Genomic DNA, 20,390 nt, shown 5'->3' with positions numbered 1-20,390 from the left:
AATAAAAAAGCAGAGAGGAAAGCAGAAGGCTTGGTGACTAACCAGTGCTGGGAGGTCCCTCACTGCAGAATTAGGACAGCACAGGCTTCTTCTCATCCTAGCATGAACGGTTGGGTGGTGAGTGTGGATTTTGTTGGCGCTATCTCCATGTGTGAAGCTTTCATATTTCTACAGCTTTACAGGTCCACCTGTCCCTCAGCAAAGATGTGTGTTGGTTGCCTTGGTAGTTTCCTAAACAAACCGAATGTGTTCAGAAGAAATTCCCTTCCCAGAGCAGCCAGGGCTCGCAGGCTCTGTGCAGATTACAGCCCTGCCCTCCATGAGCAGCCCAGGAGTGCAAGCCGGGGAAGGAGCAGGCAAGGGCAGATAAACCACAGATACAATCCAAGGAAGATAAAAAATCACAAGCAGGTAATAAACCATTACATTTGTCACTATAATCATATACCCTTGATTTACACAGAGAACACTTTTCCAGCGCTCTGGTTGCCAGGGTTCTCAGAAACTGGATGCATTGAAAGTAAAAGAAAACTCTAAATGAAAAAATTATTTTTAAAAAGATTTACGCTCTCATGAATGTATTTGGTAACATTTATTACAAGTGACTAAGCAAAGTATATACAACCTTCTTTGCAAATACTCAACACATTCTCTATTACATATAAAATTTCATTCCATATTTTTTGCAAAGGGACTGGAAAAATCATAATATTTCTTTTGTTTGTTTCCTATGGCAAAAGAGTTCCTCTTTTCTCTCCTTTTTTCCATTGCAGGCAGAGTCTCGCTCCCTAGAGGATGTGAAAGCAAAGATACCATCATGAATAGGTTATAAATTCCACCTCAGGACACGTTCTGCTTCTAGAAAAGGAGTTATAATGTGAAGTGTTTCTTCAAACAAAAGTGTATGTCACTTCATTTTAGAGGTCCTCAGAGTTTTGAGCAGCTGTATGAACCGGGGAAGTTCTGAGGCATAAAACACCCTAAACACCTCTTCAGTGTGGGCTTGTGTGAGGGGAACCTGTGGGTACCTGTGGGTATAGATAGGGAAACAGCAAACAGCAGGTCCAAGAGAGGAAACATGTGGGCAGAGGAGGGGGTGAAAGTCCTAGACACTGGTGGTGCTGCTGAATCTATGAGAGCTGAGAAACTCGGGACACCCAGGGATGCTTGACAATGTCCAAGGCCACCCGCGCACACCAGCTGCCATTCAGGCCACCTCCACAAATGCAGCGGCTGCTACAGGCAGGCAAATACCACAGGACCATATATACATTTGATGCAAGTAGGCAGCCCGGGAGGGGTTGTTTGAACACCCACCCAGAAGCCGTGGCACATCAAGATGATCCCCTTCTCCCAAATAATGCGCTGGGGCTGGGGCTTCCTCACCCGTGCCCCAACACATAGCTGCACTTGGGGGTGTCATATGTGAGAGAGGTAAAAAGTGAGTGTGCTGCCTGAATAAGTGCCTGACATGAACAGTAGTAGTTTGGATTCCAGCAATGGTAGCAATTCCACTAGTAAAATTTATTCTATAACCATTTCTTGGGATCTGTCTCCTGTGACTTGATCCCCAAGAGGGACAGGGTCCTTCACTGTGTCCTGAAAAACTCCTTCACCAGGGTCCATGTCCCTCCCTTGACACCAGAAAAGAGCCCCAGGCTGACATATGAAATTGTTGGCAGAACTAAGAACAAAAGCAGTTTGGAGGAGCTTTGTAACACGGCTCTTTTTTCCTGCTGCAGATAGAGGGATGGGCAGGGAGCAGAAATAACTTTAAGATGAATAAAGCCTGTATTTTAATTTTGGCACCACATTTATACCTTCACATGAGGTTTTCACAGACAGAGGTCAAATGCTGAACTCAAGCAAAAGTATAGGTGCTTACTGGCACTTAACTGTATCCCACCGCGTACAAGAAAATGACAGGAGAGAGCCCCAGCTCCAGGGGACTTACAGAATAAATAGACAAGACAGAGCAATGCCGGCAGGGAAATCATAGCAGGCAGGGAAAGATCTGCTTAAGATCACAAACATGGCAGGTCCTTTGCAGGGCAAACGTGCTGACTCCAACTCTGGGGCCATACGCAGTAAAATGTACTTCCCTGTCTCTGCAGCTTTATGACGAAAATAAGCTCACCAGCATTTCTTCTTCATTTCTACCTTATCTCCATCTGACTTTAATTAAAATAAAAATAAAAAATAAAAGATGAGGAATTTGAGTATTTAAAAAAAAATTTCTTTTAAAGTAGTCCTAGACACCAGGGGCTGGAGCCACCACTGGTTTTGGACCATAACACAGCATTTCAGGCATGGAGCATTACTCAGCGGTATCTGAGTGAGAGCTAAAAGTTATCCAGCTTTGTCTCCCTGTCTTGGTGTGTGTTATAAAAATTATAATTCCTGTTTCTTCAAGGGAGAATAATGGTAGTGAAGAAAAGCATGCATGCACAGGAATTCTATTTATAATGAATATGTTTTAATGGGAAAGCTGTTCACTGCTTTGGGGTACATTCTCTCAAAAAATACATTGGGGCAGCTTCTATGATGGCTATGTTGAAGAGCGCAGTTGAGAACATGTATCATTCATGATACTTCATCTGCGATTGAGATCTTATTTATTCTCTCCTTTTAATTTCATTTACTTGTTTGCATAGGAGTTAGATCACACTTTTCCTGCTAAGGCAAAACATATTGCATATAAAAACCTAAGCAGAAAGATGATAGCAGCCTAAAACTATTGTACTGGGTAAAATGCACACAGTCAAAGTGTAAAAATGAAGAAGAGTGGTAGAAACTGTAACACCCATAGTAAATGGGTGGTAGATTTGTTTTGGGTAACGGTTGTTCATGGCTCAGCTGGGCTGGGTGCTGAGCTGCCTTGGCAAGAGGTTGCTTAAGTGATGCTCAGATAAAAGCATAATCTTAATATCATTATCTTTACAGATATCCAGAACTTATACTCAAGAACTTGCTTAATGCTCTTCTTATCACTGTCTGGGTTAATTGCCAGAAAAAAGAAGCTCAAAATATTTAGCTGCTCTGGGATGACTGCAACTCTCGTTCTGCAGCAAATTCCATGAGGGCCCTTTTCATGGGCACATATGTCCCACTTCCAGCCCCCTAGGCTTCTCCAGAGTCAGGAAATCTTTGCGCACCTGTAGCACAACACAAGCCCAAGTGAACAGGCTCCCTCTGGAGTAGTACATCTATTTCTAGAGGCAGGTAGCACCTGCCAGAGCTAGCAGCCACCTAGCTACTCCAAAGGGAGCCAGATCTGCAACAATGTGGCTTCAGGTATGTAGTTAAAGGACAGACTTCTTTGCACTTTTTTGGGACAGAAGTGATATTTTTTCCTGGTATTTATAACAAGTAAGGGTGTAGTTGCACCTGGTCTTTCCTTGTCTAGCTCCTGCTTTCATGTGGGCTTGTGTTATACTAAAAATTATCCAGACATGATTTCTGAATGTCATCCTGAGGAGTTTAATTCCCCAACCACGACAAGAAGCTTGAAAACTGATATCCCAGAGGGAAAATGGCCAAAATGCAATAAACTACAGACTGTGCTAAAAGAAAGCCACCTACAGAGAAATATAGCAGCACTGAACATATGCTTAAAATTGACTTTTAAAATAGAGGTAGCTGGGGATTAACTACTATTACTGTACTGGCATCTCAGCACCAGTGTTTGCGAAGAGAGCATGGGTACTTTAATCAACTCATTCATTCATGTCAAATCTTTGTAGCTTATGTCAAAAAAAATTAAGCCCTTCCATGTGTCCCTGTATGCCCCTGACAGCTGACTGTGATTTGATCAAAACACCTTCTCTTCTGAGTGCAACTTCCTCCTCCTTTTTAAAATGAACTGTTTTAAAGCATCTGACCTCCTCTAACTTATTTTCCTTGCCTTTTTAAAAGAAAAGCTTAACTGAACTCATTAGCTAAATTAGTTTCTGATTTTGTTCCTGCATGCTGAAATAAATCAATACACACAATGAAATTAAAATGACAGCATTAAACATTGATATTCTTAAATATTGATGCTCTGGCTGAAGAGGATTTATGTTTGGTGCTTTGTTACTTATTAGACTCTCCATCGGTGAACAAAGCATTTATTACAGACTGAACTCACTCAGTCAGCTTCTTGGGACTTCTGACACTCGGTGCAAGACACCCACAGAATCACCGATTACTCCTTTTGCATGGGCATTGACTATTCAGATGGAGACAGTTGGGTCAGGTTTTGCGGCAGAAGAACATTCATTGTAAGCAGGATTTGCAAAGGAATATAAAGGAGTCTATCATCTAAGTCTCTTACGCGAGTCAGTGGGGGTCTGAAAATTTCAGCTCACAGGGAAAAGAAAAAAAAAAAGATATTTAGAGAAAATGCTGTTTGTGGTTATGTGGATTTAGCCTCCCCAGTCATCAGGACAGTGAATGAGCCCAGGTCTTGCAACTGCAGGAGCTTTGCCACTTCAGTCACGTATGGCAGGAATTGCACTGGGCGCAGGTGAGGGATTGGCATAATCCCTGTGTATCCCTCCAGTTTGTCGATGCTTAAACCGCCAATCCAGTTACAACACAGGTTAAAAAACCGCTGTAGAAAAGAGCTCATATTCAGCTGTGTAATATACTTTTGAGAAGCTGATCCCTCAAATGACTTTCTCTTGTTGTAGGGAAACTACCACAGTTTGCTTGCTGTAGACCTGGGGGTAGTAGGTACCCCTGAGCATACAGATACTTCAGAATATATGTATACAGCTTTACTATCCTCATCCAGAGGTAAGTGGAACACAAAGTGTGATCCTATTACTTGTAATACTAAATATTTCCCCCCAAAATGCGTGACCAAGCGAGACATACATAGCCATGCCAAGTTGTGAGATACAGCACTTAGCCTTAAAGTGATGAAATTGCTAGGGCATCAGCATGCAGTACAACATCTCAATCCCTGTGATTAGTGTCTTTTACTGCAAGAAGTACAGTATTTGGTGCCTAATGCATTCCTCTGGTTTTATTATGCTTGCCAACATTGATAGTGACTCATAGTAAAACAAAGGTAACACTTGACATCCTTTGTTGATCATTGATGAGTGACAGCCACTCATCAATTAAAGACCATAAAGCTTTGTCGTTTCGATGTGGAAATCAGTGAGTTTCAATGCTGGCTTGCGTGGCTAATGCGCATCCTTCAGCACATAATCAGCTCAGTGCTAATAAGTTAGAAGGGCTCAGGTATGGCCAGTCATGCTCAGGCAGCAGCCTATTCAAGAAAGCTGCTATTTTTGGAACAGATGAACCATATAAAAACTTAACAGCTTATGTCCAACATGAGTCTCATTACTGCAATTCCCAAATGCCCATGGACAGTGCTTGTGCAGGAGGACAGTGAGAAGACCGTAACAAAGGCAACCATGGTGATTTGGGAAATCTCTCTGTCTGCGTAACTCCTGCATGGAGGTGGTGGAGCTGCTTTGCCATGCCATGCCTCGGTGTAGTCTGAATTGGCCATAGGTTGTTGGGATAGCATGTACATTCTTCTGAGCAGGGCTGATGGAGTGCGGTTAAACTGTGCTGGCTGTCCTTCCAAATGAGACCCGGACACAGCAAGCCAGGCAGAGCGCACCTTCCTCACGCCCTCTGCAAAGACAGGAAATATAAAAGGTTGAGAAATCTGGGCTCAGGAGAACTAGAAGTACCTTAAAGTTGCAAGGTAGGAGTTAAGAGAAGAAGCAGGGGGACAGGAGCAGAATGCACATTTTTGTAGCTGGGTGAAGAGCCTGGTTTAACTGCTGAAGAACCAAAAGTTCAGGACACAAGCTGCACGCAAGACAAGGAGATTGTCTGCCTCCAAAGGGAAACCACATGGGTGCCTGTCACTGCACTGGTATTGGTGTCCCAAGCCCCACATCCAGCAAGCCTGTATGTGCTCGAGAGCACTGACAGAGCATCTCAGAGCCAATCCAGCCTTTGGTGGTGGCTTCTGCTGTGGGCACAGGGCTGACAGAGCAGCCTTGCTTTGCTTGGCGTGTACTGAGCCATGCTGAGCATCGCATGATGCTTTTGCTCTGCAGTAGCTGGGAGCGGGGCAGAGGAGGGTTTCTACACCTGTGGTATGGACATATGCAAGAACATTTCTCATGCTCCTCAGCAGTGGCCTGGCAGAGGCTGTACCCAAGGTGGCATGAGCCAAGTCGGCAGGGGGGCTGGGGCCAGAGGTCAGCGTCCGTCTGTGTGAGGTCTCAAACGAGCAGCACACCCTGCTTCTCAGAGGAAGCCATGCTCACCTTTGTGCTGTCCTACTTGTTGGCTCTGTCTGAGACGAAATGCAAGTTTATACGGGAAAACATTTCCAAAATCTGGCTGCATTGCTGCCAGGCATTTGGGTTTTCCCTTTAACCCACCTGCAGGCCTCTGCACAGCGCATCACTGTGTCTTGCTTATGGCCCCTGACAGCCAGTACCATCGTCAAGCCTTAAAAAACAGTCCACATCTCTGTGCCCACCCTCCAAGAGCCTCTCGTGGCTCCTGCCTTTCCCTGGAGTCCGAGCGGAGGGGGGCCTTGGCACAGTGCTGCTGGTGGAGAGCAAGCTGGCACAGCATGGGTCTCCTGAGAAATTGGGCTCCCTGTGCACGCCTGTAGAAAGACATGTTGATCCCCCAGCTGTGTACGAGCCAGGATGTGACTGCTTTCCAGGACACCACCTAAAAGCCGGCTTCTGGCTAGCAGGGCTGTGGGGCAACAGATGCCACCCAGGCAAACAGAGCTGCTAGCCAGAGCCGGCTGTGAAGGCGTGGAACGAGCAGCCGATGGCCCGCCATTGCCTTCAGGCCTCAGAAACACATACAGGGATGTGCCTGCTGAGATGAAACTGCTCCTCATCCTCACAGGAGTGAAATCTGTGAAGCAGCTCATGGGCTGCCTCCATGGGAGGAACTGCGTGGAGCAGCATCGCTCTTTTCATGTCAACACAACCGGGTGACATCTGTGTAATCTGCCGTGGGGAAGGGGTCCCAATCCCTGCCTCCAGGCTCCGGCTCTGCCACTCCGAGAGCAAAGCCTCCATATCAGCACCATGCCCTGGTCTTCCCGCCCTCTCCTGCCGCGCTCCTTGCTGCACAGCAGCCTCTCCAAGGGGCAGCTTGAGCATGGCCCTGGGCCACGCCAGCAGCTTTCCTGTGCTGTAGGTGTTTGTGTGACAACACGCACCGTCATCTCTCACCAGCTGGACAAGGGTGTACTCATGTCCTTTCCACATCTCTGTTCCCTCCTGCTGCAGCAGTTTCTCATGCAAATGAGAGTTTTAGGACTGGTAAAGCAAGGCAAAACAGCGGGCACAGCACAATGTCTGCCACACATCATCAGCCCCAGCAAATGAGTGGGCATGATATACCCCTCCCTGCTGTTTGCCCAAAATACTTCAGTCATGTCCCTGAATAGGATGACGCTCTGCTGCACAAGATACCTTCCACTGCAGGACCAACAGGTATTTCTTGAGCAAGAAGAAAGCCCACACTACCTTATGATGCCTCTCACTCAAAATGAGGGAAGCTGCTGTCACCTAAAATGCTTCTTGTTCCATCAGAAGATTTGTCTCTCCGTGCTGCCCTCCAGCTCCTGAGGCCTTTCAATAAAAACTGATCTGCTGGCAGTGTTTTCCAAGGAAACCAGGGTGTGAAGCCATGAGTAATGGAGCTGCTCAGGTTCCCCAGGATAACATTTCATTTACGGTCTTTATCCTGATGCCTGTTTCCTTCAACTGAATGAAAGAGTTGCTGATTTCATTGGAAATGCAGAAAGAAAATCTTCCAGTCTGTCTTTTGTGCTAGATGCGGAAGAGTTTTGGCTTTTCTCTTGTCAAAGGCTGCTGTGGAGCACCAGCCCAGATTTCCATCTTCCTCTGTCTTCTCCAGGTAGTCTGGCCCTTCACTCTTCACCCCAACTTTCGTTAATGCTCTTCCCAGCTTTTCAGCTCCCCTCCAGGCAGTTGCCTCTTTTGCTGTTGTTGGACCCTACTTGTCCAAAAATCCATAACGACTAGCTAAATTTCTAAAAAGATAATTGAAAAGCTAGTCTTAATAGCATGCTTTCATTTCACATACCCTTCACTCAGCAGTGATTAAATCCAAAGTATAAGGACACGCTTTACTGAACAACTATAAGTAATTGATGCTGCACAGATATTTTTGAATGAATCCATGCAAGGGTCACCTGGTTTCAAGTTTCACTATAAAATTTATTAACTTGGGGTGAAACTGTTCAGTTATGATTTCAAAGTTTGGATTATGGTTTGATTTTTTTTTATTTCGAGGGACCTGACAAAGCTCAGCACTTTCATATGGGTTTGACATGCGATCAGGCAAAACTTTAAAGCCAATAGGTTCAGAGCAGTTTCAGTTTGAGGTTTTGGAGCTGTAAAACAGTCTATACTAACTACCAAGTGGATGTCTGGAGGTGTGAATTGTGCAAACTGAAACAAGAAAAGTCTCTGCTGCACCTGCGAGCTGATGGCAGGCTGCAGTGCTTTGCTGGCTGCCTGGCCTCACTGCTGCCAGCCAAGGGGCAGGAGAGCAGGCCGATGCCTCCGGTCTGGTCTGGCAAAGCAGTGGTGTGCTGGCAGGTGAGCAGCTGCCAGAAAACTTCACACCCATGGGCTACACCAGTGATCTGCTTCTCTAACATCGCATGTGGCATCCTAGGGGCCAAACTCCCTGGGCACCCTCAACATCTTGGTCTTGGAGCTCATTTTGGAGTTGTGTGGGAACACCGAGGGTGAGCAAACAGTGGTGAAGCCCTAGGACAGGCTGGGGTTTGCAGTCCCCTCCAGTGCTCCCATCTGGCTGCATGCGTGCTGAAACAAAGTGTTCCAGAGCTAGTATTGCTCTGCATCTCCTTTTCCCTGTGCTGACAGACATCCTAGCGTACCTGCAGCACCTCACTGATGATGGGGGGCTGTGGGAGGAGGACAGGGCTCCATGGCCCGGGGGCAGTGCTGCCCCATCCCTGTTGGGCTTTCCATGGGCTCCCCATGCACTATGCAACACAGACCCCTGCTCTGTGTGCAGCCAAGTTGTGGCTGAGATGCTCAGCACTTCAGCTTTGAAAGTTAGCTGTAGGTGGGGGCTTGGCCTGGCTCCTGTCATGCCTGTGCACTTGTGCACCACGTTGCTCAGGAAGGCCTCAGGTGGAAGGAGAAGCTGTGGCACCCTTCAGGATGAGCAACGGCACTACCATATCTTGCTGTAAGGTAAAAAACAGGATTGAATGCCTGGAAGATCTGGGCTGCCTGTGCTTTCCTTTCCTTGTTGTCTTCATTATCCTGGATGATGAGCCCTAACATCTTGCAGAAAGCTGCAGGGTTGTCCCATACTTCACAGAATCACAGAATCACAGAATCACAGAATCACAGAATCAAAGAATCACAGAATCACAGAATCACAGAATCACAGAATGGTGGGGGTTGGAAGGGACCTCTGAGGGTCATCTAGTCCAACCCCCTGCCGAAGCAGGGTCACCTACAGCAGGCTGCACAGGACCTTGTCCAGGCGGATCTTGAATATCTCCAGAGAAGGAGACTCCACTACCTCCCTGGGTAGCCTGTTCCAGTGCTCCATCACCCTCAGAGGGAAGAAGTTCTTCCTCATGTTCAGACGGAACTTCCTAATGCTTCAGTTTGTGCCCATTGCCCCTTGTCCTGTCACTGGGCACCACTCAAAAGAGTTTGGCCCCATCCTCCTGACACCCACCCTTCAGATATTTATAAGCATTTATAAGGTCCCCTCTCAGCCTTCTCTTCTTCAGGCTGAACAAGCCCAGCTTCCTCAGCCTTTCCTCATAGCAGAGATGCTCCAGTGCCCTCATCATCCTCGTAGCCCTCCGCTGGACTCTCTCCAGTAGCTCTTCATCTTTCTTGAACTGGGGAGCCCAGAACTGGACACAGTACTCCAGATGAGGCCTCACTAGGGCAGAGTAGAGGGGAAGGAGAACCTCCCTCGACCTGCTGGCCACACTCCTCTTCATGCATCCCAGGATCCCCATTGGCCTTCTTGACAGCCAGGGCACACTGCTGGCTCATGGTCAACCTGTCGTCCACCAGGACACCCAGGTCCCTCTCCACAGAGCTGCTCTCCAGCAGGTCCGCCCCAAGCCTGTACTGGTGCATGGGGTTGTTCTTCCCCAGGTGCAGGACCCTGCACTTGCCCTTGTTGAACCTCATCAGGTTCCTCTCTGCCCAACTCTCCAGCCTATCCAGGTCTCGCTGAATGGCAGCACAGCCTGCCGGTGTATCCACCACTCCTCCCAGTTTTGTGTCATCAACAAACTTGCTGAGGGTACATTCTAACTCTTCATCCAGGTCGTTGATGAAGAAGTTGAACAAGACTAGGCTAAGTACTGACCCCTGAGGGATACCACTAGTTACCAGCCTCCAACTAGACTCAGCGCCGCTGATGACAACCCTCTGAGTTCTGCCATTCGGCCAGTTCTCAATCCACCTCACCGACCACTCATCCAGCCCACACTTCCTGAGCTTCCCTAGGAGGATGTTATGGGAGACTGTGTCAAAAGCCTTGCTGAAGTCAAGCTAGACAACATCCACTGCTCTCCCCTCATCTACTCAGCCAGTCATGCCATCGTAGAAAGCTATCAGATTGCTCACAGTGCATGACACAACTGGCCTGGCCCTGACTGCACTGTTTAGTTGGTGCTTTAGCACATGTATGTATAGTCAGAAAAAAATACTGACTGTATTTAGACAGTAGCTGGGGATGTATTCTGAACTGCTGTTTTCCCCTTTTGTAAGATAACATAACATAATGTAAGACAATGTAGCATAATATAATGTAACAACAAAATGTGACATAAAAAAAACATAGCACACAAAACATATATATGCATCTATACTGTATAATAACCTCTCCTTGCCCTGTGTTGCACTGGAAACAGTCACAGGGACGAGAGGTGTTTTTTTTCTCTGAATACCAGTGAAGTGCTGGGTGCCTGCACTTTTTGCTTGCTGCCACCACTAAGTCTCTTTAAACCAGTGTGCTCTGCAGTGACAAGTTATCATCTGTGGCACTACGGTTCCCTCCCCAGGGCATAGGAGAAGGAGGTTTTATTTGTGAGCATTTGCTGTTCTCTTTCCCTTTGGATTGCTACTGCTCAGATTCAGCAAGACTTACTTGTGTTTCTAAGGCTTCCTGGGCAAGGTGGGAAAGTTACTTTGTGTGAGTGTATGCGGGAAGATCAGCTGTGTTTAATTTAGGTGCACAACTTTGTCTGCCACTGTCTTTTCACTTGTTAATCAGAATATATTGAAGGCAAAATGAGCAATAAGAATAGATAAAGCTAGATGAATTGAACATGTCAACTAGAAACACCTTAAGCACCTAAGGCAGCACATCATGACAAGAAGTCTTCCCATGTCGACCCTAATGCAGTGTAGCTCCAGCTGTGTGCCATGAGCACAGCAGCACCACCACTTGCCCTTCAGCTGCTGCTGGTTCTCCTCTTCCTCACCTACAGCCTGCTGAAGCGAAGCAGAGGGATGCTGAAATCCTGAGCTCCTGTGAGGCACCAGCAGCAGCTCCTGCCTACCCCTAAGGTACGTATCTAGATCAGGACTCCATGGTCACCTGTGTTTGTGTTTAATGAAAGAAACTTCAGCCTGGAAATCTACCAGAGAGGGATGGCTACCAAAGTGGGAAGGAAGAGTGAGGAGAAATACATAACAGAGGAAAGAAAGGGAATGGAAATGTAAAGAAGAAATAGGTAGATGAATAAAAAAGAAAAGCAAAACAGAACAAAAAATTAGTCACAGTACAAGGAAAATTCCTATCTTTATTTCATCTGTGCTCACTCCAGTCCAAGTGTAGGAGGTCTCAGAAGGTGAGCTCTTGCATTTAAGTGGACTGTAAATTTCAACAGTAGAAAATAGCAATATTAGCCTCTCCTCTTTGCAGGGGGAGGTGTGAAGGATCAGTCCTGCAGCCGGGATACCTCTCCATCCAGTGGCCAGTCCAAACTGAGATGTGTCAGTAGCTGGAGTAGGCAAAAGGGCTGACACTTTTTCCATGCATGAAATATGAGTAAATATACTCTCCTTTTTTCATTCTGGGAGATCTCAAGGCCCCCCCTGATGTAGTGTCTCTGCTATGCAGTATCAGGAAGATATTTATCTGTTCTGCTTTTGGGACATGTGCAAATGAGACGTTCGACTCCAAGTTTCAAGCCTGAGCAGGAGTGGAAGCGGTGTGTGGCCCTGATATGCTCACTGTGGGGCAGAGAAGCCTGGGCTTCACCTGTGTTCGTCACTAAATAGCAGCTTGAGAGGAAGCTGGGCTGGGCTGGATTCCTCAAAGGTGAGTGACTTTCATGTGTTACGTAACACACATTTTTGAAAAAATGCCCTTGGGGTTGGACCACTGCCACTTTCCATGAAAAGCCCCTGGAAAACTTGCTGCGGCTCAGCAGGGGAAGACCATATTGGACGTTGTCAGTGTGTTAAAATCCTCCTGATGTGGAGGCAAGGGGGAGAATGCTCTTGGCAAAGCCGTTGCTTGTTTCAGTTAAGGAACTTGGTAGACAAGGCTCTGAATGATTCCACCTCTGAAAAGGTTCGTCAAATGAGAAACAAAGTTTATTAGCATGAGAAGAAATACATTCAGCTTTACCGAGACTAAGGTCTGGGCTGCACGAGAAGTTGTTTGAAGCCCTGTCAGAAGAGATTAGTTGTTTCATATAGTAATCATAACTAGCATCCTAATGGATTAAAAATATCTCTTTCACCTCCACAATGGAAATTTTTTATTGGATCAACGTGACTTGCCCTGGAATAACTCAGCCCAGGGTGCTTGCATTGCTCTGTCAGACCCTGCCTTGTACCTCCAAGAACGATTAAAGAAAAAATAATGCAGTTTTTTAAGAGGGAGGACTAAATCAAAACAGTTTTTGAAATATCTGTCAACTCAGATGTCAGCTCTCCAGACAAATTACTATAAATGAGTAAGAGTGACTGGGCAGTGTGATAGATGGAGTGATTTCCATGAATGGTGCTCATCAGCAACATAATATTGTTGAAAGTAAAGTTGGCAGGGCACTGACATACCTGTAAACCAAGGTTAAGGAGACTCAACCCACCCCCCGCATAAGTTCCGCCATTCCCTCAGAGTCAGAAATTTTTTTCCAATGGATCTCTCGGATGCCATGTTAATATTGTAGATTTAAGTGAAATATACTTGCAAAAGTATACTTAAGAAATACAATTGCAAACTTGAAATGGAAACTAGAGCCAGACATAAGCTAGTAACAAGTTAGTAATTCACTGTGATCCAGATATTATTAGTAGTACTGCACTGTGCTTCCTATTGTATGGCATTGGGTGGTCTGTAGGAGCCATCAAGGAACAAAATCCTTCCCTATTTTTCCCCATTAAGGTTGCTATAAGACCTACAGAGCAGTGCTGCGTGTAAAAAGCCATTTCTTGTCCCCAAAAGATAGCTAGTGAGACCTTGGGTTTGCAGCTGTTCCTGGTCATCCAGAAGCGCAGGCAGTGACAGCTGTGCCACAGCTCAAGGGCCCGTGGACATCTGTACGCTGGCCTGAAGTTATTTGAAATCAGCTGGCTTACTGTGCAGAAAGGCTCGTGCTAGGTAACAAGATGAGCTTAGGTGCTGGCCCAGGCTGATCAGGCTCCTCGGCTCGGCGTTGCTGCTGGATGGCACAGGACCACGCTTCATGCGGGATCCAGGCACCCAGCTTTCCTGCCTCCCAAGCTGCACTGATTCCTCTGATGGACGCAGAGGAAAGGAAATGTCTGCACAGATGAAATGGATAAACATATATCCCAAAATTACATTCTGTTGTATTCATATTTCTGCCTCCATCTCTCCCTCATGCTCTGTTTGGTATGGTTTTGGTGTAGTTTACTGTCCACTCACACCAGCTTTCCAATCACATCCAATCAGTTTTATATCTCTGCAGAGGGATATCCAGTATATCTGCGTGCCAGGATAGAGCAGCAGCTGATAACAGGTTCGCTTTTCTGCAAGCTGCATACTTCAGTGGCTGGCCGGAGGGTTTTACACCAGCTGCATACAGACTTTTGGAAAGCATCTGGTGGGATTTGTGCTGGAGAGCACCTGGGAAAGCAGAGTTCAGCTCAGGAGACAAATCACACGCATCAGCTTCAGCATCCCCAGGCCAATTGTCTAACTAGGAATTTGCTTCATTTTTCAGCTGTTCATATCCTCAGCAATTTTATTTTCAGTCTTAAAAGTACCTTCCAGGTTTCTTCCTCTAAGAAGAAAATTGCTATATAATGTATAAGGTTTTGAGGGGTAATGCAAGGAAATGCTCCTGTTGTCATTTCCTCTGTCTGGTTTTGCTTTATCTCATGTTAAACCAGGGTAGAAAAACAACATGAAGTTTAAAGCCTGATTTCACGTCAGTGGAGAGACTTTGAGGTGCTCTGGCACAGGTTTCAAAAGACTGGCTTTGTCCTTGGAATGGGTTTATGTTATGGATGTGCAAAAGAATTCATGGTTATAAGTTTCATAATGTTTAAAATGTGCTCCTGGTACAAAGATGCCCCAAGCTTAGAGCTGACAATCTGCAAATATAGATGAGCTCTGTGAATTAGTATCACTCGCTGTTCTGAAGGCACATGTTTTTCTGGTTATGTACTTGGCATGTGGCACTCTTTAGGCCAGAAAATGGGTTTAGAGCTGCGCAGTTCAGCTGTGCAAATGCAGATCAGATCATTTGTATGTTTGACTGTTTGATTCATGCATACAGCTATATCAGCAACCCAGCATAAGCCTGGTAGTCAACTGGACATTTCTAATCAAGCCTGACTCTGGAACTACTTCCATACTCCAAAGCGATTATGCTATCACAAATCACTGGGTAGCATTTCCAAACGGCATAATTGCTGAACAGCAGCCGGAGGAAATGCTGCCTGCTTCCTAATTTATAAAGATTGTAAAGTCATTTGTTTAAATGAGAATTAGCTCTTTATCATCTGGAAAAACAAAGTATTTTATGGCAGTCTAAATATGTCAGAGAAGTAGTGTGTCAACATGAAGCAAGGCAGAAAATGCTATGAATCTGAGAAGCCTTACATACTGTTTCCAGCTTTGTACAGGTTTTCCTGCGGGTCCGAGAACAAGACTGGTCCCTCTGGCTCGCCATCTATAAAATGCCTATGATGTTATTATTTCAACTCCTTCAGAGGTCTATTGGAAGGCTTTATCCTTTAGCGGTTGCAAAACATTTTGAGATTCCTGATGGAATGTGTTCCATCAATGTAAAATATGCATTAGTCATCCCCTTTTTAAAATTGAGTTCTGACTTAAGGAGCAGAAGATTATCTCACAAGAAAAATGCAGCTAAAATGAACAAACAAATATTTATGTTTTTCACAAGACCAAAAAACCAGAGGGAATTTATTCTTTTCCGATTTTGCCAGATTTTCGTTTTATTTAAGGTCCAGTTAATTCAGATTTCTCAGAAATCGGTCTACAAGCAACTCCAGATGAGCTAGCAACACTGGATGTATATCCGCTAGAGTGGATAATTTCCCAGTCAATTTGGTATTTGACTTATCTGGAGGCATGTTAGCCCAGATTAATATATTCAGCTGACTGAAACCAGCTCTTTGCAGGGCCAGTCGGGGTGTCTCTGCACAATAATCCCACTATGCTCTGCAAAGTGATTTTGTGTGGAGTCAGCTTAAGTCTGGAAGGACTTATTCATCATCACCCGGCCTTGGCTTTGTGTGCTCCAAGCTAGTTACTACTCTCTCCCATGCATCAGGCATGGGGAGGCTTATCAGCCCAGGTACAGCGCAGTGCAGTGGGAGTATTGAAAGTAGTTTTGCACCTAAGTAACAAGCCAGCCCAGAGCTTGTTCTGCCAGGGATGTAACACAGACACACTCCAGTATTGCTGCTGGAAACAGCCTGTATCTGCCAGGGTTACTGCTCCCGGCTCCGTGCCGCCTGTGCTGGGCTGGTGCTGCTTCGGGGCTGTGCTCATTGAGTGTTTCCCCCTGCGTTGTACAGCCAGGACCTACCACCCCCAGACACTGACTAGCAGAGAGATGACACCATTGTCCTAAATGGCAGAGGATCAAATTCTTAGCTGCTGTAAACTGAGGTAGTGCCTTTGATGCCAGTGCAAACTGCAACAGTTTGCACCAGACAGGGACTAGCACAGTGCCTAGACCTCACAAGACCTTCAGGAAATATTTGCTAGTCCTAGAAAGAAAGAAAGGGTAAGAAAGAGACAAGCTGGTTATTCATTTTCCCATCTGTAATGTCTCACCGTGCTGGAAAAGAGGGCAAAGTCGCCACAGGCAGCTCAAAAATAATTTATAGATTACTGACTGGGAAGTTCATCATGCCACAGGTCTTGCTGAACTTGGCAGCATTACAGGTTTATCTTTTCACACCCAGTTGTTTTTCAGTGGCCTCACAGGCAGGCTATACTGGCCCGGCGCTCACCCCCGCAGCCTTCGCTACATATTCGGTTGCTCTTCTTGGCAGGGGACCAGGACTGGGGAAATAGACGGCTCCTTTCTCTTCTGGAGATGCTGCCCTCCCAACATCAAATGCTGTTTTTTGTCTAAAAGGCAGCCCACTCCTTCCTCCTAAAAATGCTTTTAACTATAGTTGCAGGTAGGGTTGAAAGCTTGGAGGCAGGTTCACCAGTAGGTTTGAACCCCTTTGCAGTACTTCAGCAAATCAGGAGGGGGATACACCAAGTATATTTACCCAGGGAAGCCAAGGCAACATCTGTCCTAATCTGTTAAATTATTATATAGAGAATGTGGTCCATTAGTTTTCATGCACTGGACTGTCCTGAGTTCCCCTGAGAGCTTTCCTGGGGATAATTGGCAGGGAAGTTGCACGGAAAGGAGGAACTCTGTCAAGTTACAAAGGATGAATACAAGGAATAATAAGAAAGGTCAAGTCCAAAAATTCAGCTTGCAAGAGAAATACAAGCTAAGAACAAAACAATCTGTAAACTGTGTGGTGGCTAGGAGGCGGTTAGGACAAGTTTTAGTTCATTACCCAACACGTAGTTTGCAGCAGAGAGCACGAAGAATGAAGCAAACAGTTATAATACCCAGCAGTCTTCACTAATTGTGATCTGAGGATGAACAAAACCAACATCAGAGAAAGAGGAAGCACTTTGGTCTAAAAAGAAAAGAGTGGGCTTAGCTAAATTAGCTGCTTTGAGATTGTCTCGTTCTGACGATGTTCACCTCCGAGTACTGAGAGTGCTGGAGGAGATGGCGTTTCCACCACACGTTAGTCCAGCTTTGAAGCTGCCCAGTGGCAAAATCTCTTGGGTACTCACCTCTGCCCCCTGTGCTGCAGTTCAGCCTTCCCTTGGGTATGATCTGCAAACTGGACTGCTGATATAACTTAGGTTGAAACAAACCTTCAGAGATGAAGAGAAAGACTGTTATTTTCTAACTGGCAAAATTGCAATACAATAACAATTGTACCAGGGCTCAGCGGTAGTTTCAGAGCAAGAAAAAGTGATGAAGAAACAGGATGGAAAGAGATGGGGAGACATGAGATGTGGTGGGGGTGGGAGGCAGGAATTTCTCACACCACTTTCTACCAAACCCAGCACAGTAACGTGCAAGATGCTTTCAGAAGAATTAACATTTATCATTGAAAAGTTACAGTGGACAGAATAGATTGCTGAAACAGGAAAGCCGCAAACATATTCTATACACTGAGAAAGGGGAAAGTGGAGTAAGCTATAGATCTACCAGGCTAAAGCTAATTTCTGGAGCAAACACAGAAACAAACTATCTGTAAGCACCAAGAAGCCACAACCCATATGCATTTCTCAAGAACTAAACATGCCAGAGTGACCTTATCTTCTTCCCAGACAGAACCAAAAGCCCAGATGAAAAGAGAAAAGCAAAAGATGTCAAATAACATGAGCGTAGTAGAGGTTTTGACCCCATATTTCCCCGACATTTTTAAAAGCAGGCTATAGTAACATGTTCTTGGAGCAACTGCAAGGTTGGTGCCCAAATTGTTGAAAACCCACTCTCAAGAAACAATTATCAGAGGTTTAGTGTCAAGCCGAAAAAAGCATAGCAAATGAGAGTCCAGAGGTCTGTCCAAGGTCCAGGGCACATCAGTATTTTGTACACTGCTTGAGATGCTGTAAAAAGGAGAAGGTGTACCAATCTGTAACTGGTGCAGAGCTAGGAGGAGCTGCAAGCACTTTGAAGGCAAGCCTTGTGCTTCAATATGTGTGTGACAAATGGGAGAAACAGTCTGAAAAAGTAGGAGGCAGTTCTATGAGAAGTGCAAAGTCAGATGAGCACATGTCAGCAATGTTTTATGCAGAGGTGAGTTGACTTGGGCCTGCAAGGATGGCCAGGTGACCTACCAGGGCCCCACAGAGCTTTTTCTTTCCAGTAAAAAGAGATTTTAAGATGGGGAAGAGATAAGGAAATGGAAAAGCAGTGTGCAAAGTCTGGTGCTTGCCTGAGCTGCATCTGATCCTAGTAACTGCAATCAATCTCTTGTAGTATACCTAGTAATATTACCTAGAGTGAATTTTAAAAGACACAGTGAAATAAATCCTGCACCATTTGAAAGTCACTTGTTTTTTGTCATGTAGATCCATGCAAAATTTGGCCCAAAGCAGTTAGCATGGATTAGCTTCAACTGCAATAGCCAGCAGGAAATCCAAGTATAGAGAATGACCAAAAGATACAGTATTTTTGAGCTCAATATTTTTGCTCAATATTTTATAGAGAAACATGAAGGAATTAGGAAATGACCAAAGTAAGGTTATGTAAAGTGCAGTTCTCAGTCATAAGCATGACTCCTGCACCAATGTTACACCTTAAAATAGATTTGGTAAGTAAAGTCAGAGAAAAAAATTGACCAAGCTTTCTCTTCTGCTGCACCTACGATACATAAAGGACAATTCTAATGATTATGCATGATGGAAGCACACAGATGTGCACAACTGAGCTTGGAAGGAGGAGGAGGGTGTGCTGGGTGCCGTACAAACCCTTCCCAGGGATGGTCCTGTTCCCAACGTGTTAATAGTTAATGCAGAAGATAGAGACAATCTGACAGGTATGAAAATGAGCCCGACAGAGGGCAAGGTTCGAAACATCAGCCAGGTATCCTGAACTTTTGTCTACTACTTCACCCGTTGATGAATCCCTTTGGACTAATGGAGGTTTAGATTGGCGTTTAGTTTGGTACATACCTGGTAGATAGGTCTCTGCATCACCGAGATCTCTGCTAACTGCTGCTATGGGTGGCAATAATCACGGAAAGACCCATAAAAACTATCATATGGGAATAATTCTCATCCACTCACAAAATATGGGGATATGGCTCACATACCATTGTCCCAGGCTTACTGGTGTTATGCACAGGGCCACCACAGGGCCCACAGGCCTCCAGGGTGCTGAGTCCTCCACGGACGCTGAACTCGCTTGCAGATGGTTTCTGACATCCTGTGTTTTCCTAGCTTAATTCTAGCTTGTAGAATTAAGCACCATGTAACAAATTACATTGTCAAAGCAAACTGAGAAGAAATGAATCTTTCCAGCCTCATTCAGTTAATCCAGAATAAATAACGTGATATTTCTCAGTCTGTTGCACACGGAACAGACTATGCCAGCTGATTTCTTCGCCCTAATTGAGAAGAAATGGCCAGCGAATGCAGCTGGGAGGAAAATGGAGACGTCTGGCACTTCCAGTGCCGTAGAGGAAAGCCTCTGAAAACTCTTTTGCTTGGTGATGTGTCAGAAAGCATCCTTCCCCTCTAGAGTACAGCAAAAAGAGTATTTCGAAGCAGACCTTACAGATTTTATATGTTATGTTGATTGACTGGGGCAAAGAAGAGAAGCAGCCTAGGTGTCAAAGTAGACCGGTTAATCACTGGGGTTAATTAGTCCCCTGCAGCCACGAATGCACACAGGTGCTGCATTACTCTTCTCATTGAACTGAGAAAGGAATCGCACACATGACTTGTAGAGGAATATAAGTGTTTTGTATTTTCCTTCACTGCTGATTGCAATATAAAAGAAAAATACAGCCTGGCTACAAATGCTCATGGGGCTGGAATTGCTGGCTGCCTTCAGTGGACTGTTCTGCCTGCTAGATATCTGCTCCTCTCCTGATTACTGGTGGCTATCAGTGCTTTCAAAATGGATTTATTTCTCAGGGCCCAGTTATAGTAGCTGTCTGTGCTGCTTCCTTCTCCTGGTGATGTTTGGAGGCAGGAGCCAGGACAGCTGCTGGTGCTGCTGTCCTTCTCCTTGCCACTGGGTCAGCACCACCAGGAGAGCTGGCTGGGAAGATGTCCAGGTGGAGCACGGATCAAACTATATCTCA

General features: G+C 45.6%; 1 long non-coding RNA gene across 2 annotated transcripts in view; it reads left to right on the top strand.

Moving 5' to 3' along the window:
* The window catches only part of LOC142362147 (uncharacterized), a 35,194-nt gene extending 31,189 nt beyond the window's left edge, over positions 1-4,005 (top strand). For both annotated transcript variants that reach the window (XR_012764713.1, XR_012764714.1), the window contains 2 exons: positions 175-411; positions 774-4,005. This is a non-coding gene — a long non-coding RNA (uncharacterized LOC142362147). The remainder of the gene's footprint in view (positions 1-174; positions 412-773) is intronic.
* The last annotated feature ends 16,385 nt before the right edge of the window (positions 4,006-20,390 follow it).

The sequence above is a fragment of the Opisthocomus hoazin genome, chromosome 8 (assembly GCF_030867145.1).
Source record: "Opisthocomus hoazin isolate bOpiHoa1 chromosome 8, bOpiHoa1.hap1, whole genome shotgun sequence".
Lineage (NCBI taxonomy): Eukaryota > Metazoa > Chordata > Aves > Opisthocomiformes > Opisthocomidae > Opisthocomus > Opisthocomus hoazin.
Note: the sequence above shows the minus strand (reverse complement) of the source record. Positions and strands in the feature narration are given on the sequence as shown.